This window comes from Cervus canadensis, chromosome 32, assembly GCF_019320065.1.
Source record: "Cervus canadensis isolate Bull #8, Minnesota chromosome 32, ASM1932006v1, whole genome shotgun sequence".
Classification (NCBI taxonomy): Eukaryota; Metazoa; Chordata; class Mammalia; order Artiodactyla; family Cervidae; genus Cervus; species Cervus canadensis.
In genome coordinates this window covers 33,515,691-33,539,791 of record NC_057417.1, presented here as the reverse complement: position 1 = coordinate 33,539,791, position 24,101 = coordinate 33,515,691, and the positions used below count along the sequence as shown (strand labels likewise).

The following is a 24,101-nucleotide window of genomic DNA, read 5'->3' as shown; positions in this document are numbered from 1 at the left end:
CCTTTTAACTTTGGGATGTTTTAATATCCTCATCGTCAAAGAGGATCTAGTCCAACGCTCTCATTTGTGAAACCTTCCTTAGTCCTGGAACACTTCATGAAGGAAATGAGTGTGGCATTAGTGGCTGTGTGAGCAGGCTGCTGTCACGGGAGCTTGAAGTATGAGGGAGGGGTAGAGTAGTTGGAAGTAAAGCGTGGGCGTGCCGCATCCAGACTTAGCGCCAGACAGGACCGCACAGATTCCACACACTAGTGCACGGGTTAGGCGCAAGCAGCCACGGGGCCGGCCACTGCTTTTAATGCTTATCCCAAACGCTGTGTATTGAACAGCCTTATGGATGTGTACCCTCTCCATTCCCCACAATCTCTACCTTTTTGTTTTGTTTCATACCTGCCTGTCGTCTCTGCCTTTTTTGACTTTGGAATTTTTTGAGTTACCCCATGTTGGGGTAATATGTAGACATAGAAGGGTTGGAGAGGAGATTGACATCATCATCAGTTGTGCTTATAAGAAAGTTTACTTTAGCCAAACAGTGTGGGGTTGATAGAGAACGGTAGTGTCTGGGTAGCTAATCCTGTAAGAAAGTTAATAGCAGTATTTTTCATTTTATTTCATTGTTATCTTCCTCAGAATAGTTCTGTATGTTAAAATATTTAAAGAAAATGTAGAACAACTTAATCCAAATGTTTTTTGCTCTCAGTTAAAAGCTGATGCTTTGACATAAGAGCTCAGTCAATTACCATCTCACTATGCTTATCTTGGCATAGAACTTGGATGTGTGTATTGCAGTGGACTCTTAGCTTAGAAAATCTATCTTAGATATCCATGTATGCGTGCTCCCATCTCTAAGTCATGTCTGACTCTTTGTGTTCCCATGGACAGTAGCTTCCAGGCTCCTCTGTCCATGGAATTTCCCAGGCATGAATATTGGAGTAGGTTGCCATTTCCTTCTTCAGGGGATCTTCCCGACCCTGGGATCAAACTTGCATGTCCTGCATTGGCAGGTGGATTCTTTACCACTGAGCCACCAGGGAAGCCAGTATTAGATATAGACATATTTATATAAATTGCAACGAGTCAGACATGACTGAGCGACTGAACAACAACATATAAATCTTATCTGCATTGATATGTCTGGGAAAGATTTTCAGATAGCCCAGGGATTAGAAATAAGCCTAGATTTGCACTGAAGTACCAAACGTGTTTCCCTATGTACCACTTGTATCTGGGGGAAACTTGCTTTATTATCTTTTCCTCTCCTACTGCCCTGTCTAGGCACATTGTTGTCAAGTCAAGATCAGATACACCGGAGTTAGACCTTGTTCAAATCTTGTCTCTTTATTCAACTTTGGGCCAGTTCATTAATCCACCTGAGTTTTGGTTTCATTTTAGATCATTGATAGATAGATGATTTTATGGATGTGATGAAACATACTAAAAACATATAGCTTTATCATCCAGACGAGGGTAGTAAACAAGAATAAGCCAATCTCCTAGTGTTTGGATGTGTTTCATCAGAAGGAATATTTAAGGGAAAGCCACCAAAGGCTTCTTGAATGATTGAGAAGCCACACACAACATCCACATATAAACACACAGGTACACAAGGAGATTTATATGTGCAGATGAATACAAACACTGATGTAAACACAAAGTGAATTTAGAAGGTTAATTGATGAATGGGGGAGTTTCCATTTTGTAGAATAAGAACAAACAGGACATCTGTAATGTAAGCATTCCACTTTTATACTAAAACAGAAAAGCAGAAAATAACCTCTTCTAATTTTTATGTCTTTGTGGACAAGATTGAGCAAACTGCAGAGTTGATGAGGCACAGACAATTTGTTGCCAACAGGATTAAGAATCCCAGACGAAAAAGACACAGATTATCCTTTCACCTGAAATTGCTCTTTCTCTCCGTTCGAGTAGGGGAAACAAAAACCAACACACAGTGAACAGAGACAGGGAATACTGCCTGCACTAATGATGCTTGGGGTGAAGGAAGTCCTTACAAGTTGGCTTTTGTTTCTCCCTTAGTTAACGACCTACTCAGAATTCACTGTGCTTCCTGGAACTTCATATTAAAAATTTCGTAGATCACAGAAGGAATTTTCAAACAGCATAATCTTTGCTGAGAGCCATTACCAAACATTTGTTGTTTCAATGAGTCTTTGAAAACAAAGCTTCTTTGAGCACTCTTGCACTGTGCCAGGCTTCACAGATTTTTGCATCATGGGAAGTGATATTTTGTGTTTGTGTGTGTGACCAGTGCCATGGTTGACTGGTCTCAGCAACCTGCTTAATCTGTGTTGAAAAGATGTGACTGAAAGAACAAAGAAATGAAAGAAAAAATAAGTTTAGCAACAATATGTTTGCATACAGGAATAAGTTTTTCCCAACGTGTGTAACATTGGTCAGTCTCCTTTAATAAAGAAGGTTTATTTTCAGGAAACCAGCTTTATGTGAATGATGTGTATATCATAATATTTTATTTACCTATATTTTGACATTTCAAGCTGGGTACTATAAACTGAAGATTCTTCAAATAGCAAACGTTTCTTGGATGATACGTCAGGCTCTGTTCTAGCATTGGGTGTCCAGGGGTATTTAAGAATAGGTCCTTCCTTTTAAGGGGATCCTACTTTTGTGGCAGAATTGTAGCAAATCTTGTAACTAGTCCTTATTGAATGATTACAATGTGCCAGGTTTGGTTCTAGACTCTGGAGATAGTGGCAGGCACAGTCTTGCTCCCAAAAGACACTATGAATGTCAAGAGAAAGATGCAGTCAGGGTGGGAAGCTCAAACAGAACTTACAGAGAATCAGCTAAAGTCCAGTGTATGGTGATAACCTGGAGAACTCGGTTGCTCACTCTTTTTGCTCAAGTAAATTCCCTTTATGACTAAAATGTTACTTTTCCTCTGTTCTGTATTATTAATTATGCATCCTCAGTCTTTAATTATAAGCATTTGCTTTATTGATTTTTTAAAAAAAGTTTACTCTGATTATTTCTAAAAGAAGTTATGAACAAATTCCATACAGCAAGCCATTTGACAAATTACAGAAAAATTAATATTTGAATAATATGAGTATCTCATTTATCTTGTTATTGAAGGAGATTTTAGCCAATTTCTGCTTCCTATATGTTGAATCGATCATTCTTTTTCAGCACCTGTTTGTATAAGCTTGTTGATTTGATCTGTACTTGAATTAACTGTTTACATTTAATATGTTGGACAGATAGTACTATGGATTACTCTATGAGTAATAATTGAGTATGAGTAATAACTACTCTATGAGTAAATTGTTTTATTTTAATATATATTCGTAAATTCTGCTTTTAGAAATTTATTTGCTTTTGTATACTCAACTTTATTCACTAGCATTTGATAATAATGCATTATAAACTGGCAGGGCCATTTATTTACCAAGGTCTGCAATACTTACTTTGTAGTTTCCAGTTTTGAAATAATTAAGCAGTACCGATGTACAGTTCCCATTGCGTTTTCAGAACCTAGCTAGTTAATTAGCTTAAGTGGCTTTGTCAGCCCTATTGATAATCCAGGGCACATAGTGCATGCTTGTCAGGCTGCTAAGAGGGAACATGTAAGAATGCCTGTACCGTGGTTAGCTTGGCTCCCTCCCCACCCTTGAGATATGAGTGGGCTTTCTTTTTCATGACATAAAAACAGAACCAGATAATGTGAACTGACACTTCTGCTTGTGATTAGCATGGGCCTTTTTGTTCAGTGTGGGTTGGTGGTTTTCCAGTCCTTTGCCTTGCTGAGGTTTCACTGATCTTCATATCCTGTGTCCCACCTTTCCTGTGTATGGTCTCTTAAGATTTTATTACATGTTCGTTTGGGATACCTTCAAGGCCATACCAGTGATGACTCTGAAGTATTGTTGTTTAAGTCACTAAGTCGTGTCCAGCTCTTTTGTGACCCCATGGATTGTAACCAGCCAGGCTCCTCTGTCCATGGGATTTCCCAGGCAGGAATACTGAAGTGGGTTGTTATTTCCTTCTCCAGGGTCTCTTCCTGACCCAGGGATCAAACCTGTGTCTCCTGCATTGGCAGGCAGATTCTTACTACTGAGCTACCTGGGAAGCCTGGTGACTCAGGAGCCGCTTACAATCCATTTGTCCTGCGTTTGCCTTCTGGTTGGCTGTTCATTTGGGTAGCTGGTCTGGTTCTGCCTCTTGTCCCTCCAGTGCCTTTCAGATACCCTTTGTGGGTGGGGTTTGAGGTGTTGCTGTTTTCTGTTTTCATCAAACTTTATGTAAATCATGGAATTACTCCACAGCATACATTTAGTACAGTTTTACTGGCTTTAGAATCTAGCGCTTTGGTGGGGCAGTGGTGAATGAAGTGGAAACGGAGAGAATAGGAGGAGAACAAGTAGGAAGAAGCCCAGGCTGGAGTTGGGCTGAGACAGACCAGGAGAGCAGAGTGTTGGGGCAACTGTGAGCTGAACGCTGGGCAGCTGCTGGCCTGAGAGGCATGCAGAGAGGCAGGCTCTGTGTGCTGGGAGGATGGGCAGGAGGAGGGGAGTGGAGTGTGGAGTCTGATTTTTGGCGTTCCCAGGTTTATGTTGGTGAGACACCATGTGGAAATCCCCTGTGTGTGCGCTAAGCCGCTTCAGTCACGTCCGACTCTTTGCAACCCTGTAGCTTTGTAGACTGTAGCTTGCCAGGTTCCTCTGTCCATGGGGTTCCCCAGGCAAGAATATTGGAGTGGGTTGCCATGCCCTCCTCTAGGGAATCTTCCCAGCCCAGGGATTGAACCTGCGTCTCTTATGTCTCCTGCATTGCAGGTGGGTTCTTCAGCGCTAGCAGAGTTTAAGTGAATAGAGGTATGTACTTGCTGGGATTTTTGTTTGAGAGTCACATATTGAATACTTGTTAGCTCTGGTGATAAGGCCTATATGAACATGCTCTCTGAGCCTAAATTTCCTCATCTGTACCAGGGGCAAAATAGGATCTTTGTGAGGATTGAGTGAGTTAATAGTGTAAAGTGCTTAACAGTGTCTAGCACATAATAACTAATATTTAAATTCTAGTTATCATCACCATCACAATTCAAGATTTGTTTAGAAAGAGGCATTATTATAGAGTTGGCACTTGAACAGTGTGGCGGTTAGGGAAGCTGAACCCCTGCACAGTCAAACATCTGTATAACTTTTGACACCCCCACCCACAAATTAACTACTAATAACCTACTGTTCTCTGGAAGGCTTACCAATAACATAAATAGTTGATTAACATATTTTGTGTATGTATTAAACACTGTATTTTTACAATAAAGTAAGCTAGAGGAAAGAAAAAGTTTTAAGAAAATCATGTTGTTCAGATGCTCAGTTGTATCGGACATTTTGTGACCCAATGGACTGCAGCATGCCACTCTTCCCTGTCCTTCATTATCTCCCCAAGTTTGTTCCAACTCATGTCCATTGAGTTGGTGACGCCATCCCACCATCTCATCCTCTGTCACCCCCTTCTCCTGCCTTCAGTCCTTCCCAGCATCAGGGTCTTTTCCGAAGAGTTGGCTCTTTGCATCAGGTGGTCAAAGTATTGGAACTTCAGCTTCAGCATCAGTCCTTCCAGTGAATATCCAGGGTTGATTTTAGGAAGATGAAATACATTTATAGTACATATATGTATTACGAAATAGCTCAACTGGAATTCCATCACCTCCACTAGCTTTGTTCATAGTGATGCTTTATAAGGCCCACTTGACCTCACATTCCAGGATGTCTGGCTCTAGGTGAGTGATCACACCATTGTGATTATCTGGGTCGTGAAGATCTTTTTTGTATAGTTCTTCTGTGTATTCTTGCCACCTCTTCTAATATCTTCTGCTTCTGTTAGGTCCATACCATTTCTGTCCTTTACTGAGCCCATTTTTGCATGAAATGTCCTCTTGGTATCTCTAATTTTCTTGAAGAGATCTCTAGTCTTTCCCATTCTGTTGCTTTCCTCTATTTCTTTGCATTCATTGCTGACGAAGGCTTTCTTATCTCTCCTGGCTATTCTTTGGAACTCTGCATTCAAATGGGAATATCTTTCCTTTTCTCCTTTGCTTTTCACATCTCTTCATTTCACAGCTATTTGTAAGGCCTCCTCTGACAACCATTTTGCCTTTTTGCATTTCTTTTCCATGGGGATGGTCTTGATCCCTGTCTCCTGTACAATGTCACGAACCTCCGTCCATAGTTCATCAGGCTCTCTTGTCTATCAGATCTAGTCCCTTAAATCTATTTCTCACTTACACTGTATAGTCATAAGGGATTTGATTTAGGTCATACCTGAATGGTCTAGTGGTTATCCCTACCTTCTTCAGTTTAAGTCTGAATTTGGTAATAAGGAGTTCATGATCTGAGCCACAGTCAGCTCCCCGTCTTGTTTTTGCTGACTGTATAGAGCTTCTCCATCTTTGGCTGCAAAGAATATAATCAATCTGATTTTGGTGTTGACCATGTGGTGATGTCCATGTGTAGAGTCTTCTCTTGTGTTGTTGGAAGAGGATGTTTGCTATGACCAGTGCGTTCTCTTGGCAAAACTCTGTTAGCCTTTGCCCAGCTTCATTCCGTACTCCAAGGCCAAATTTGCCTGTTACTCCAGGTGTTTCTTGACTTCCTACTTTTGCATTCCAGTCCCCTATAATGAAAAGGACATCTTTTTTGGGTGTTAGTTCTAAAAGGTCTTGTAGGTCTTCATAGAACCGTTCAACTTCGGCTTCTTCAGTGTTACTGGTTAGGGCATAGGCTTGGATTACTGTGATATTGAATGGTTTGCCTTGGAAACGAACAGAGATCATTCCGTCATTTTTGAGATTGCATCTGAGTACTGCATTTCAGACTCTTTTGTTGACTGTGATGGCTACTCCATTTCTTCTAAGGGATTCCTGCCCACAGTAGTAGATATAATGGTCATCTGAGTTAAATTCACCCATTTGAGTCCATTTTAGTTCACTGATTCCTAGAATGTTGACATTCACTCTTGCCATCTCCTGTTTGACCACTTCCAATTTGCCTTGATTCATGGACCTAACATTCCAGGTTCCTATGCAATATTGCTCTTTACAGCATCGGACCTTGCTTCTATCACCAGTCCCATCCACAACTGGATATTGTTTTTGCTTTGGCTCCATCCCTTCATTCTTTCTGGAGTTATTTCTCCACTGATCTCCAGTAGCATATTGGGCACCTACCAACCTGGGGAGTTCCTCTTTCAGTATCCTACCGTTTTGCCTTCTCATACTGTTCGTGGGGTTCTCAAGGCAAGAATATTGAAGTGGTTTGCCATTCCCTTCTCCGGTGGACCACATTCTGTCAGACCTCTCCACCATGACCCGACCGTCTTGGGTGGCCCCACACGGCATGGCTTAGTTTCATTGAGTTAGACACGACTGTGGTCCTGTGATCAGATTGGCTAGTTTTCTGTGGTTATGGTTTTAGTGTGTCTGCCCTCTGATGCCCTCTCACAACACCTACCGCCTTACTTGGGTTTCTCTTACCTTGAACTTGGGGTGTCTCTTCACGGCTGCTCCAGCAAAGCGCAGCCGCTGCTCCTTACCTGGGACGAGGGGCATCTCCTCACAGCCACCCCTCCTGACCTTGAACGTGGAGTAGCTCCTCTCGGCCTCAAAGCTCCTCACTCCTCAAAGCTAGTGGAGGTGATGGAATTCCAGTTGAGCTATTTCAAGTCCTGAAAGATGATGCTGTGAAAGTGCTGCATTCAATATGCCAGCAAATTTGGAAAACTCAGCAGTGGCCACGGGACTGGAAAAGATCTGTTTTCATTCCAATCCCTAAGAAAGGCAATGTCAAAGAATGCTCAAACTACTGCACAATTGCACTCATCTCACACACTCGTAAAGTAATGCTCAAAATTCTCCAAGCCAGGCTTCAGCAATACGTGAACTGAGAACTTCGAGATGTTCAAGCTGGTTTTAGAAAAGGCAGAGAACCAGAGATCAAATTGCCAATATCCGCTGGATCATGGAAAAAGCAAGAGAGTTCCAGAAAAACATCTATTTCTGCTTTATTGACTATGCCAAAGCCTTTGACTGTGTGGATCACAATAAACTGTGGAAAATTCTGAAGGAGACGGGAATACCAGACCACCTGACCTGCCTCTTGAGAAACCTATATGCAGGTCAGGAAGCAACAGTTAGGACTGGACATGGAACAACAGACTGGTTCCAAATAGGAAAAGGAGTATGTCAAGGCTGTATATTGTCACCCTGCTTATTTAACTTCTATGCAGAGTACATCATGAGAAACACTGGTCTGGAAGAAGCACAAGCTGGAATCAGGATTGCCGGGAGAAATATCAATAACCTCAGATATGCAGATGACACCACCCTTATGGCAGAAAGTGAAGAGGAACTAAAAAGCCTCTTGATGAAAGTGAAAGAGGAGAGTGAAAAAGTTGGCTTAAAGCTCAACATTCAGAAAACTAAGATCATGGCATCTGGTCCCATCACTCATGGGAAATAGATGGGAGACAGTGGAAACAGTGTCAGACTTTATTTTTGGGCTCCAAAATCACTGCAGATGGTGACTGCAGCCATGAAATTAAAAGACGCTTACTCCTTGGAAGGAAAGTTATGACCAACCTAGACAGCATATTAAAAAGCAGAGACATTACTTTGCCAACAAAGGTCATCTGGTCAAGGCTATGGTTTTTCCAGTGGTCATGTATGGATGTAAGAGTTGGACTGTAAAGAAAGCTGAGCACCGAAGAATTGATGCTTTTGAACTGTGGTGTTGGAGAAGACTCTTGAGAGTCCCTTGGACTGCAGGGAGATCCAACCAGTCCATCCTGAAGGAGATAGGTCCTGGGTGTTCACTGGAGGGACTGATGCTGAAGCTGAAACCCAATACTTTGGCCACCTCATGCGAAGAGTTGACTCATTGGAAAAGACCCTGGTGCTGAGAGGGATTGGGGGCAGGAAGAGAAGGGGATGAAGAGGATGAGATGGTTGGATGCCATCACCGACTCAATGGGCATGAGTTTGAGTAAACTCCAGGAGTTGGTGATGGTCAGGGAGGCCTGGCGTGCTGCGATTCACGGGGTCACAATGAGTCGGACACGACTGAGTGACTGAACTTAACTTTGAACTTATGTATTATGAAAAAATTCTGTATGTGGACCTGTACAATTCAAGCCCATGTTGTTTGTCAGCTGTACATATTGTAGAGAAGAGGGATACCTGACTTGAGCACCTTCACTGCTCTGCCAGGGATCACATAATTAGTAAGTGTCAGAAGAATTTGAACCAGGTCAAACTGTATTCCTAACTACACTTTTCTCTCTCCTTCCTTTGTGAAAATAAGCTCTTCTGCAGAGGCTGTGTAGTGTAGAGAAAAGATAGAGGACAAAATACCTAACCTGCAGGAAGGCTACCCACCGCCATATTCTTGGGCTTCCCTTGTGGATCAGCTGGTAAAGAATCTGCCTGCGATGCGGGAGACCTAGGTTTGTATCCCTGGGTTGGGAAGATCTCCTGGAGAAGGGAAAGACTACCCCCTCCAGTATTCTGGCCTGGAGAATTCCATGGACTGTATAGTTCATGGGGTTGCAAAGAGTCAGACATAACTGAGTGACTTTCACTTTCACATCATTGTAAGAGAGAAAACCTAAGAGAAAGATGCAGATGAAGCTTGACATTTGAGAACTGCTGGGGAAGAATGAAAGGGGAAAAGGGAGAAGGTCTGAGTGGAGCAGAGACGCCAGAGAGAATGAGAGAGTAGAGAAAGGTCATATAGTTTCTGTATTTAGGAACAAGAAAGCTTCAAAAAGCACCTGTTGGTTGACATTGTCAAATGCTGCCTGAGAAAAGGCAGTCTGAGTCACTGTTTGGTGTTAACAGATTAAATTTATTTTCCTTTGGAGCTAAAATCAATTGACTAAAAATACAATAAGAAACAGAAATATATGATCTAGTGATGTCAATGAATCAGCAAAAATTTGGAGTTAGATTTATTCTTTTGAGCCCCCCCTTCTAGTTCATAAGTTTTATCAACAGAATATCCTAGTACCATGCAGTATCTGACATTTATCAGCTTAATTAGAGATCTCATTGGACCACTCAGCTATCTTGTGCATCTGTGATGCTTCTCTGCAAATCTGAAATGCAGTAGATACACTGCCATGAAAAGATGAACAATGTGCCTGGAAAAGCATGCTTTTAATGCAATGATTAGTCTTTTTTTTTTTTTTTAACTTTTTTTTCCATCTATTTTTATTAGTTGGAGGCTAATTACTTCACAATATTGTAGTGGTTTTTGCCATACATTGACATGAATCAGCCATGGATTTACATGTGTTCCCCATCCCGATCCCCTCCCACATCCCTCTCCATCCCATCCCTCTGGGTCTTCCCAGTGCACCAGCCCTGAGCACTTGTCTCATGCATCCAACCTGGGCTGGTGATCTGTTTCACCCTTGATAATATACATGTTTCAATGCTATTCTCTCAGAACATCCCACCCTCGCCTTCTCCCACAGAGTCGAAAAGTCTGTTCTGTGCATCTGTGTCTCTTTTTCTGTTTTGCATATAGGGTTATCACTACCATCTTTCTCAATTCCATATATATGCGTTAGTATACTGTATTGGTCTTTATCTTTCTGGCTTACTTCACTCTGTATAATGGGCTCCAGTTTCATCCATCTCATTAGAACTGATTCAAATGAATTCTTTTTAATGGCTGAGTAATGGTCCATGGTCTATATGTACCACAGCTTCCTTATCCGTTCGTCTGCTGATGGGCATCTAGGTTGCTTCCATGTCCTGGCTATTATAAACAGTGCTGTGATGAACATTGGGGTGCACGTGTCTCTTTCAGATCTGGTTTCCTCGGTGTGTATGCCCAGGAGTGGGATTGCTCGGTCACATGGCAGTTCTAGTTCCAGTTTTTTAAGGGATCGCCACACTGTTCTCCATAGTGGCTGTACTAGTTTGCATTCCCACCAACAGTGAATGCAATGATTAGTCTTATTCATACTAATTCTTGCCATTTTTTCTTAATTCTTTCTGTCTACTTTCTCCACAGTCAGCACGTTATGAGCTGACTGGACCATATTTTGAGAGCAGCAGGTTATGAACTCTGCTGTTGAACTTCTCCGACGTCTGTGAGGGCTTGGTAGGGCTGGAGCTTTGTTCGCCACACATGAGCCCATGGCCTAGATTAGCACCCAGTGCATAGTAGGTCCTTAATCAGTGTCATTTAATCAAGGAATGAGTGAAGCTCCATAGTCAGAACATTTACAAAAAATTTATCTCACACAATATAATGATATACGTAATTGGTGTGTTTCAAAAATAACCAAAAATAGAAAACAGACTATGTAAATTACCAAAAAGTACAATTTCTTTTCACATGAAGTCAGACTTTTATACAGTTGACATTGTGTATGTGCATGGGTGGTGGGCAGGAGGATTATGGAGCCCAACTCCGAACCCTGGGCAGGGTTAGGGCAGGGGTTGTAGACCCCCAGACCTGTGACCCAACCTGACTGAGCTTCCTGGGGTTCCTTCTTGGCAGATTTTCAGACACCCTCCCTCAAGTATTATAATTTGGCATACTGTGGCCATTCATCTCACTTAACAAGAGAATAACTTCCACCCTCTTTAATAAGATCTACACTTTATCTTATTGAAAGACCAACATTAGATAAGAATTGGTGTAGTCTAGGGGTGAAGTTTCCAATGAACTTGATGAGTGCCCATAATATTTCTGGAGCCTATAATATTGATGAAGCAAATATATTTTGAGAACCTACTATGTACAGAATATTTTGGAAAGTAAAAAATGCTTAATGCATATTTCATATCTTGGGAAATCTTATAGCTTTGAACTATTTTGAGAAGTAATTCAAATACCATAAAAAGCACCATTTTAAAGTACAAGCTCACTGATTTTTCACATATTCACAGGTTTATGCAAACATCACCACTAATTCTGTAAGATTTCCATCAGATTGGAAAGAAATCCCATTCTGATTAGAAGTTACTCTCCATTCTCCCTCCTCTCCCCCCACCCTCCATCCATGGGAACTACCAGTATACTTTCTATCTTTATGCATTTGCCTGTTTTGGATATTTCATATAAATGGAATCACACAATGTGTGGTATTTTGCGACTGAAAATTTTCACTTAATGTTTTCAAGTTTCATCAATGTTGTAGCATCTTTCAGCACTTTCATTTTCATTGCTGAATAATATTCCATTGTATGGATATACCCTTTATTTATTCATTAGTTGATGGACATTTGGGTTGTTCCTGCTTTTTTGGATGTTATAAATAATACTGCTTTGAATATTCATGTACATGTTTTTGTGTGAATGTATGTTTTCACTTCTTTTGGTTATATATCTAGGAGTGGAATTGCTGGGTCATATGGTAACCTGTGTTTAACTTTTTAAGATTATGTAGAATTTTAATATCTACAGAGTGCTTTATATCTTTATTTATCATAGTGACTGAGAAAGGAAACTGAAGCTCTGAAAGGTTGGCTTGGCTAGAGAAAAGCTTGCATCTATCACAAATATACATTTAAAATGAGATTCATTGATGTATTGGTTAATTTAAGGAAGAACTGAAACCTAAATATTAGTCAGGAAGGGTAAATAAAATGTGTGATATTCACATAGTGGAAGTCTGTTGCAGATAGATATGTGTGGTGAACAGTTATCTACATAGCAGAAAGTATGTGTGTATATACACACACCTCATCAGAAATAGATTTAAAATCATAGAACATAATGCCTAGTGAAAAACAGGTTGCAGAATGATAGATACAGTATAACATCATTTATGTAAGCTAAGAAAACTGTAAAGAAATAATATACATGGTTACCCACATGCAAAAGTGTAAAAATGGATATGGAAGACATTCACCAGTCTATGTAGTGGTTGATCTGCATCTCTATTTCTGAGCTTTAGAATTCCTGCCATTACTCTTTCCTATATATTTAACAAATTAGTTCCATTACAGGACTGTCAGTTTCTTTATATAAGGGTCATATTTTCTTCACTGTTTTATTTCTGTTGTCTAGCACGATATACCTAGCACATGGATGTGAAAGCATATTTTTGAACGGCTGAGCAAATGAGTATCAGGCCAGTTAAAGTACTTTGGGAAGAAGGTGGGGTGGGACAGATTACATTAGCCGTTCTCCCTCTCTGCTTATTGTCCCTTCATACCTTCATATTCCCCTGTGTTACCGTGATATGAGGCCTGCAGTTACAGAGTAGTTCCGTGTGGCATGGCGTGCTAATAAAGCATATGGTGTGTGCTAATAAGCAGGGGAAAGACACCTTTGCTGCAGAAGTCATTGCTGTCTCCTTTAGAGTATGGAGTGTTTCATGATATCTCAGTAGATTTTATCTTCATTGTCAAGGGAATGATTATGTATCCTATAAATCTTGATGGCTTTGTTGTATCAAGTGTCAAATTACACAGCTTAGGTAGTTGTAGAAAGAAAGATGTCTATGATCAGATTTGGAAGGAGTATTACTAATATTTTTGCCTTTCAGGAACATGTTGGTTTCACCTCTTTGTGTTCATATGGAGGAAGAGAACTCTATTTCCACTTAGGGTCTGTCCCTCCTTTCTCTTTGTTATCTTCTCCGCACAGGAAAAAGAAGGGCAAACTAAGGTTCGGGGCTTAACAACAATATGGTGAAGTTTCTGGTTTCCACATCCCTGTTCTGACTCTTTCCCCGAGTGTTTCGTGGCAGTAAAGATGCTTCTCTGCTCTCCCTGCTTCACAGTAAGCAGGGCAAGCGGGTCAGCCCTGGCCGGACGCATCTGGTCCTGTCTCAGCCTTCCTGGGTGGGTAACCAATTAAGGCTCTCTGTGAATCAGGTCATGAGGAAGGTCATAGGGAGCCTCATTTTTTGACTCTCAGCCCAAGGTGTATTCTCCAACACAGTTCACCAGAACTACAGGGGACTGTAGGTAGCAAATGCTCATGCTTTGATCCCCATCAGTCTCTCTGTGGTTATGCTCAGTTGATTAGAGCCAGACATGATGGTGAAGTGAGCCATACATTTCCTATGTTACACTTCCCACCCCGTGATAATGATAGTCTTGATTTTCTCCATCCTTTGCAATGTTGAAACTTTTTTATTCAAAATTATGTCTCACAGAATCTTCAGCCAGCATCTTGGCATTGTAGGAATTTACTCAGCTATTTAGAAGCAATTTGACCTATTTGAACCCATAAAAGCAGTTAAAATCCTGAGGGATCCTGTCAGAGCACATTGTTGATAGTTGCTTTTATATGTGGTGAAACCTTTTATTTTTATTTGTGAAGGTACCAAAACAGTCTGTTTTCCTTCAAATAAATATGTACCAGCACAGGAATATTTTACTTTAAAAATGTAGCTGTTGTATTTAATTAAATCTAAGATACCACTGATTAAAGAGATGCACTGTTTTATGTCTCACTAAAAATGATGCTGCCAGTTAATTGTAAGATGCCATTGGTTAGACGATGCAGCCCCATTCCACGGTATTACAATATGAAGAAAAAAGAAATATGGAACAAATAAATTAAGAAGTGACTTTTCATTTGCAGAATATCTCAGTAGGAGCAGGTTGGTGTATTAACCACTGAATGGTGAGCTTAATGTCTAGAGACTGAGGTAGATTCTAGTTTTGGCTACAGGAGAAAATGTATATAACTTTACTTTGAAAAGGATAGAGATAATAGAGTTTGGTGCAAGCCTGGCCTCTGCCCACCTTTCCAGCATCTTCGCACGACACTTGGTTTGATCTTCCTTTAATTTCTCAGGCCCCCAGCCTTCTTTCTGCCCGTGTCCTTTGCATATGCTATTCTCTCGGCCTAAGCCCTTTCTTGCTTCTTCCTTTGGCCAAGTCCTACTAACTCTTCAAGCTCCCCTGTAAACATTACCTTCTCTGACTCTCCAGGCTACGTTTGCTTGTTTTAGTACAAGAAGGCAAGTATACCGAGTCTATGTACTAACTCCCCCTCATTTCTTGCTAGTGACATTTGTCACAATTGTAATGAAATGTTTATGCAGTTATTTTCTTGTTGCCTTTCAAGATAGTCTCGTTCATGCTGTGTTCCCCCTGTGTTTCGGCGCCGGGCACATACTCTGTGCCTAACTGAGACTTCTTGAGTAAATGAAGTGGCAGTGTCCGACAGGGACACATACTGCTGAGGGTCCAAGTCAGAGTCTGAAGGTGCCCGTTGTGTTTGCAGGCGGAGTCACTCGGTGTGTTAGAAGGCAGAGTGTTAGTGGGAGAGTGTGGGCAGAAGTGTGACTGCAGAATATGTTACAAAGAAGAGCAGGACTGCTCTCTGTAAAACACTGGAACACTTGCAGATAATTTCTCTACTTGATAATACCTTTCCTTGCGTTTTACTAACTCAGTGAACACTGTCAGAATCCTCCAAATTACAACAAGATAAAAAATAAATCCCAACACATGCTACTATGATTTCTTTTCTCAGCGGATAATGGATAGAATGGAATATTCACTTCAGTAAAGTAATCACGGGCAGGCAGTTCAGAGCATTCTGCTCCAGAAGAGCAAAGAGTAGCCCAGATGTTCTCTTCCCCTCTGCTTATCACTTAGCCAAAAGTACAGTCATCTCTCTCTTTTTTTTTAGTACCACTGGCATCAAAAAATACATACTCTTTCATCTCTGTGCTCAACAGAACTTGAAACAGAACCTTAGAAGACCAGCTCTTCACATAAGCATGAAGTACTCTGAAAATCCTTATGTGATGGAGGTGGCCTTGTGAAGACCCTAATTGTGAAGATCTTCCAGGCTGTGTTGTGAAAGGTGCTGTGGGCAGACCCACAGGCGATGCTGCGGTGGTCCTGGTGTGTCCTACTTGTGACAAGTGATAACAGTAACAAATACTTGATGCTTGGGGTGAGTCACCTGTTCTGAGCACTTTACATACAATTTACTCCTTTAATCTTTGCAACAAATTCCACGATGAAGCTGCCTATTCGTTTTTTTCTTTTTTTCAAAATCCATCCAGAAACTGATGCTCAGAGAGTAGCTTGCCCAGGAGGGCAGAATTGGTGTTTGAACTGAGGCCTTCTGGCTTCAGAATCCTTGTTCCCAAAGACCGTGATGTACCTCTGATGGCGCTGATTATACAGTCAGGACCTGGGATTGACTGCCATTCCCTTTCCTGCTTCCTTCCTCCTCCCTTTGTGCTGTTTACCTGTTCCCTCTTCACTTCGGGTGAGTGTCTAGAGAAGCCTCAGTGCAGAGGCTTCCAGGCTCTCCCACCTGGGCAGTTACTGTTTTGGAATGTATCCGTTTCTCTGGACACCATCATTGGCTCTGTATGATTCTTTTGCAGTAGGAGCTTTGTTGTGGGTTCAGTTAGTTTCTGAATGCCAGTCACAAATCCTAGTCAACCTTCATCATGTTGATCATTTGAGAAAATATGTTCCTAGTTCTGATAACTGTTTTACATGCACACTTTTGGAAAACCTAATCTGTTTTTAAAGTTGATAACTACCTTGTGTATGCATTAAGTATGGAAGTTCCCAGTGTTCAAGAAATGCACTACACTATTAAAAAAGAATTAACAGCTTTCCCCTAAAGAACAGAACTAAGCTCAGTGTGGTCTGGAATTAATCCCTGCCTAGAAGTTCCACAATCAAAAGGGCAAAATGTGGAAAAGCAAAGATAAATAAGTAAAATTGGAAAGTATGCAAAGCCGTTAGAGATGTGCCAGTGACTCAGAAGTAGATAAGACCGAGAAACTCGTCCAAGCCCCGGGTTGTGATCGGGCAGCCCCAGCACTGGGCGTCTGAAGTGTTTCCCTGACTCTCAGCCCTCCTGTCAGTGGCGCACGGGAGAGCCTTCCATAGTCGTTGCAAAGAAAAGAATGCCCTGGAGGGAAAACAAAACAAAATACTATTTAATATTCAATTTGGTATTCTTTAAATTTAAAAGTGTTTGTAATAATATCACAGCCTGGATCAACAGTGTTGTCATATTAGCATTAAAATTTTCCCATTATTTTTTTGGCGTGGTGAATTAAAAACTATTGTTTAACCTAAAGGATTTTTAAAGGTTAGATGAAATAGCATTTATTTTGCACAGTTTGATGGATTGCCAGCAGCAGGGAAGACTTTGCAGCTCAGTTGTTTTCATCACCCTTCTGATCCTCTTTTTCCACTTTTCCTTCCTCGTTAATTTTTCTTTCAGAGCTGTGGCCATTTTACTTTATGTAGAAGAGACGCCTAAGCAGTTAGGTGTTAATGAACTCCTCTGCATTTTATGTGTCTGTGTGTCTGCTTTATCATATCTCTTAATAGCCTTGCTGATGTTTGGGGAAGAGTAAGGGGAGGTTTTGCTTAATTTTGTGATATACTTTGTCTTGTACAATAAGCAGGATTATAATAAATTGCCATTTTAGAGAATCTGAATGTTATCTCATTGTATTCATTTTAATATAAAGAGAATCTTTATGGAAGAATTTACCGCATCTCAGGAGCAATTATTTTTAAACATAGTACTTGGATTGCTTTATTGCATTGTTGCTTAAGTGGTAGTGCAAGGGAGAAAAGAGTAAAACCTTTTACTAATGATCTTTTTTTACAACAGATTTCCTTCTCTATACTCCCACTTTTAGTTATTTCAATGTTAAATTTACTGTTTGTCAATAAATAATTGTGATGTTCACAATTACAAAGCTCTTAAAATTGCTTTTCATATTTGCTACTTATGATAGAAAACCTTTTGACCTAAATATTTTATGGATACCTAAAATTTCATATTATTGACTTTAGATGTATAGAGTTTAATTTTTAGTACTGAGCTACCATATGTAAACTGATTATATTATAAAATGAAATCAATAGAGAACGGATATGTTCTACTTTGCATGAATGTCCAAAACTAAAGTACATCTCTAGGCAATGAGGTGGCTTTCCATTAGTTCTCGGTTGGGACTGTATTCTTGTGGACTTGACAGTGGGTGTTATACCAAAAGACAACTCCCATCCCCTAATTTAAGGGTGATGTTTAGAGTACTGTGAGTTTGTGAGAACTTGCTCTCAACCTCAAATAAATAGAGTGCTCCAGGAGCTCCATTTTTTATTTCCGATTTCTGGGCACTTGAGACTATTTTGGAAAGTGGGCAGAAGTTCTTCTTGTAAGTTGATTGAGTTGATAAGACCCTAGAGAAGTGGACTTGTCCCGTAGAGTCTCAATACTGCTTCCCTGCCTCCACAGAGCATCCCTAGTTTGTTATGATGAGCCTGAATAAAAACTAGATAGCTCACGTTTTAGTTTAGATCTGCATTGGCTACTATAAGAAAAACATTTAAGCTGAAACCTGATAATTAAGTTTTTAATAGAATTTTCAATATGCTAAATCTACAAAATAAGAGACGTATAAAAATAGTCTGAACAGGGAAGAGAATTCTTGGAGATGTGGAGCATGGTTGCTGATGAGTAGAAATAAATAGTAGATTGCATGGTGCTCAAATAGTAAATCGGAAGACATAACAACAATAATGGGGATATAATGAGATATATGTGTATGTATCTGTATTGGGATTTCTGAATTTCAAAATAGAGAAGTGTCTAGTTAACAACAGTAATGGGGATATAATGAGATATATGTATTTGTATCTGTATTGGGATTTCTGAATTTCAAAATAGAGAAGTATCTAGTCAAAATATTACATGTTAACTTCAAGTGGAAGACAGACAGACAGACCCAAGGATTTTGTACCCAGCTGATGGACAGGGAGGCCTGGCGTGCTGAGATTCATGGGGTCGCAAAGAATTAGACACGACTGAGCGACTGAACCGAACTGAATAGTATTACTTAAGTGGTTAAAGGGTCTACTTTAAAGGGTTGGCAGACATACTATTGGTCTAACTATGAATTTTTTCAGAAAAAAATTAAGAAAATATTGAAGGCAGTGGCAAAATCTAGGGTGAAAAACCTGCACATTATTATAGAAAAGAAACAGTGGCTTGTATGCAACCAGTGGAACTTGAATCTAAATAATTGTTAGTTAATAGGTTGTGAAGCTAAGTGCATTCATTGCACAGAAAATACTGTGGAACATAACCAATTTTTATTTTCTTAATAGCACTGGAGTTCTTTTGCAAAACTCAAATACATTATTCCTTTCTATAGCTCTGAGTTCCTATGCATTTCTAATTAATTGATTGAAATATCTACTCTGGCAAGACCTGGGACCAAAGGGAGGAAAGATGGTGATAAACTTGGGATATTTGAAAGTGGGTGAGGAAACAATACAAATATGATAGACTGTCAGTTCTAGGGAAGAATACCAGAAACAATCTGATTTTCAGAAGTAATCATTAAAATAGATAGCATTTAATGAATGTTGCAGTTCTTATTTTAAGTATTTTGTTATCTCATTTTATACTGCATATTTTCAGGGATATTAATGGACAGACCAATCTTACATATCTGCAGAAGTGTAAAGAGCATGCATATAAGGTATAAGATATAGATACCTTAATTTTAAAGTTTTTCTTTTTTTACAATTTCCCCTTTGCTCTTTTTAAAAATTAAATTTATTTTTTTTAATTGAAGAATAATTATTTACAGAATTGTATTGGTTTCTGCCAAACATCAACTTGAATTAGCCATAGCTGAAAAGTCTATGGAGTAATCATAATAAGGAATTGAAGGGAACCGCTGTAGATACAGATGTAAAGAGAAAGTAATACACTGGCTGGTGAGAACTATCTTCCTTTCTGTAAGGAAATGTAAGCACAGATGATGCCAACCTTTTCACTGTGGCAGGGTAGTCGGCTTGGTTTATATCTGACGAGAGAGAAGAGTAAGATTTTTCTGGAGGAGCCAGGACCTGAGTTTCCTGCCTTAGGAAAAGAGAATATATAGTTAATTTTCATGATCTCTATCAAAAGAACAATGAACTTTTGAACAGGTTGGTGAGCAAATGGAGTACAGAGCAAGGCTAATTGAATCTTCAACAGGGAGAATTTCTGGAGATAAGTAGGTTTCTATGATTTCATGAGATGGGTTTTTGGGGGCAATGAGAACATAAAAATAGTAAATTCAGGAGTGAAAATTCAATTGATAAAGACCCTGAATTGTGTTTTAATCATGAAGTCAATTGCTTTCTATACTTTTTTTGCTTTTGTTTTCTGTACAAAGAATCCTATATACGACAGAAATAAATTTCCGGGTGGTGTTGTGTTACAGAATTCAGTAACTTAGATTGGATTTGCTTTGGCTTTTGCTATCTGAATGGATTAGGAAAATTCCTTTTGGGCAACCAGGGACCAGCTGATCAGACAGGCATCACATCATTTTCTTTGCTGTGAAAATTATAATTCAACCTTGGGAAATTTTTCTAATGTTGTATTTTCTGTAGATAATACAAAGAGTAAAAGTAAGTAAAATAATTACTCTGTTTTTCTTCCTTCCTATTCTAAATAATAACTGATTTTTGGCAAATACATATTAATTTAATTTTAGGGATGTTATTTTTTAGTTCATTTTGATCAAAGATGTAAAAAGATCCATTATTTTATGCTCAAAGCTGTGCTAGCCAAGATAGCTTGCTGTAGATATCTGGTATCTTTTCATAAATAGCTATGTTTGGATAAGTCTTTTCTCTGAAATCATTTCCTTAAACACTTAAACCTAGTTAGATCACCCTCAAGTATAAGGGATTTATGAACCATGTAGGTTATTTCAGGAATTCTTTCATACTGATGCAAACAGGTGGCTTTAGTATTATTGTGGAAAGGAAAAAAATGGGAGATTTTGGGGTAGCTGTTTCAATTATGCATCAAAACTTATTTTTTCTTTTTGTTAATAGTCTGATAAGCAATTTTGTTTACCTTTCTAAGAATTTCTCTTCATAATTAATCAAACCCAAAATGTTTAAGGTAAACAGCAAAGTATTTTTCATTGTTTGAAATGGCTATGGCTGATTAAAATGACTTCTATCAAAATTGACTGTATATTAATTATTTAATGAAATAATTACATCCTCAATATGGAAAAAAAATCAAAACCTTGAGGTCTTTGATTTTCCATTCTTGTCATATGTAAAATTGTCAGTTTTTTTTGCAAGTGGTTGAGGAGCTGTAGGAACTACTGAACTAAAGGATACCTTTTCTTTCTACGCATAAGCCGCGGCTCAGCAGCTGGGTGATCTCGGGGAGGCAGGCCTGTGTTATTGTCCAGTGGCATTGACTTACACTTTTACAGAGAGCAAATTTATGACCCTTATCTGGTTAAGACTTTATGAATGACTGGTATAAATCAAGAATTGAATGACTATTTTTCCCTTTGAGCATAAATCTATGATTTGGAGACTGATTTCTGAGTAACTTTTTTGTAGCCAATTTAAATGATCATTTTCAACCACTTTTCTATATTTTGGCATAAAACAAATAACTAAAACATAACTTAATACCAGTGATAGATTGTTCTTCTGTTAAGGAGCTCCTGGAATTCACCTTGAACTCTTATACAACTCAGTAAATGACCTCAGTTAATAGGGTGGTGGGAATCCAATGCCTGGGATTGACTGAAGCAACTATGTATGTCCACCTTTTAGGTGGGAGAGGGAAAATGAAGTATATATTTATTTTTAAAGGTATTTATGATGAAATGTGCCGTTCATTGAGGAAAACAAGTAGATAGGAAAAGGCAGTCATTTCTAGGACATTTGCAGAGTGAATAACTTCTATCACAAGTCCTAGAAAAGTGAGAAAGTATTAGCCCACAATTTCTGAACACAGTTTCCCTTTCCTTCAGGAGGTTGTCTCTAAAAACAAGATGGAAGACATGTCAGCTCACTTGGAAGGAAAAGCTAGAAATAGGTGGGTTTAAAAATAGTTTCATGAACACTTTCCTTCTCCTCAGAAAAATTTTGATTTATAGATGGCATCCTGTAGGTAGAGGGGTTACTTGAAATGGTGTTTTATTCTCAAACGGTCCTTTCTTCGTCTTCCTCCTGTTACATGCAGTTGTATGACTTAAACAGTTAGCAACATGGAAAAAAAATAGTTGGTCAGGAGATAAGCAGTTGATCTTGGCTGTTTTAAAGGGACAGCAAGAGAGGGCTGTAAGTGAAGCGATGCAGCCCCTGGTGAGAAGAGGAGGACCCCCTGGATGAGCAGGTTGAGGATGTGTCTGTTAGGAGGGTTGATTGAGTCATTGTATAGAAGTAAAGCCCTTGGAACAGTACTTGGCACATGGCATTCAAGCAATAGCAGCAGCTGTTGCAGTGCAAAGCAAGGGCTGCCTGTGTGTTTCAATCATTTTGCAAGCAAAGAAACCAAATTTTGGAAAGATCAGGTAATTGTCTAAGGCCGCATAGGTAAGACGTGTCAGAAACCCATTAACAAAATGTTTTAATGTCTCTGGACGTTAGTGTTGTAAAAACTCACAACCTGTCTGTTGATGCTTCTGTCAGAATACCCATGGAGCTCAAATTACTAATGGATTGTTTTCAAAAACTCATCTGCCTATCTAATTATATCTGTAGCCCTGTAGGGGACTCTGCTTAGCTGGGCTGACCATGTAATATTGCCAGGGCTTGCTTGAAAAATGAACTATTATACAATGATTGCCCAAAGCTTCTGGAAGCTAGTGACACACTTGGCCTTCCACGATTGTTTCTTGGGATGAATCAAAACTCCTTAGTCCTGGGATGAAGTTGGAACCACCCTGGAATGAGTGAAAAATCCCAGAGAAGGAAAAGAATATCCCAGTAATTGAATGGAGAAGGGTGGGCTAACTAACTGCTTAGCAGTGAAGATACCTGGTTATGCTGGGAGATAAGCAGGGTGGGTAGGGATGTTGAGTGACCCTACCTTTACTTTCCGGGATTCAGTGTAGTCTGTGCTCCATTCATTGGCCAGCTGGTGGTTGGAGTCCAGACTGAGTAGTTAAATCTGAGTGGGTCTGATTCTAATTTACAGTCCAGCTTCCAAGATGGAGGAGAGCCTATTCAGAGTATCATAAATTATTTAGGGTAGAGGAGAATTGTGATACAGAGATGGACCGTAGGATTAATACTAGGCCTGGAAAGATGAAGACCAAAAAAAAATTTGATTAAAGAAAAAATCTGACGTTATTTAGTGCCTCTAAGATGCCAGGTCTTGTGCATGACGTTTACTTATTAATTATGTAATTCTCATAAAAATATTGTTAGCAGGCATTGTGGAGACAAGGAAGCTAAGACTCAAAAAACTTAAGTAACTTAACTACTAGGGCTAGTAAGTGGTAAAGCTGAGATTTTTTTTTTAAACCCAGGCCCATTTTAATATATCACATAGCTCTTAAATGCGAGATACCAGAGTAAAACATTAAAAGTAAGACATTTCGGGAGTGCACATCTCATCCTCAATCTTGAACTAAGCTTGTTGCAGGAACCACAGAATTCATGTTTCTCTGGAAATAATGTTTGAACTTGTGATTTGTTACCTGGGCCATACTGCAGAAACCTATTTTATGTGCTTATGGCTGTCTTTCTGTGTCTTGATATGTATATCTATTTCTTTCTTTATAGCTTTCTGTACTGTTGATAAATAAAATACATGTAATTATTATATAAGAGCTTCCCTGGTTGCGCAGCTAGGGACTCTGGGGCCTCTGCTCCTCACCTGAAGCCAGCCCTTCCTGTCAGCACTGCAGGGGCAGGAGCCCCGGAAGGTGAGCTGTCAGGCGTTCGCCTCTGTGCCGGGCGGTGGCCGCCTCCATCCCTGTGTTCACGAGAGACGCAGCGCTGCCGGTGCGTCACTTTGCAGGTATTCCAAATTTGGGAATAAACAGCGCTTCCCTGATACATTTTTATGTTCCATTTTTCTTTCCATGTGTGTATTCTTAATAAATTGTTTCTGTGTATTGGAAGTGTGTCTTAATTAGTAATTAAATTCTTTTCATAGCAAGTAACAAAAACAGACTCTAGTCTACTAAAAAAAACACTTGTTCTAAGGCCTCAGTGGTATTTTCATGTGGGGATCGCAGAGTCCAGGCCAGGCACTGGGCTGTGTTAGACAGTGAGGAGCTTCTCTTCTTGTCCGACTCTTCTCTGCCTCATCTCTGTCTCT

The 24,101-nt window shown here is 39.8% G+C and overlaps 1 protein-coding gene across 1 annotated transcript in view; it reads left to right on the top strand.

Annotated features, from left to right (window-relative positions):
- Positions 1-24,101, top strand: part of SDK1 (sidekick cell adhesion molecule 1) — a 724,732-nt gene that overhangs the window by 92,114 nt on the left and 608,517 nt on the right. The gene's annotated exons all lie outside the window — the stretch shown is intronic.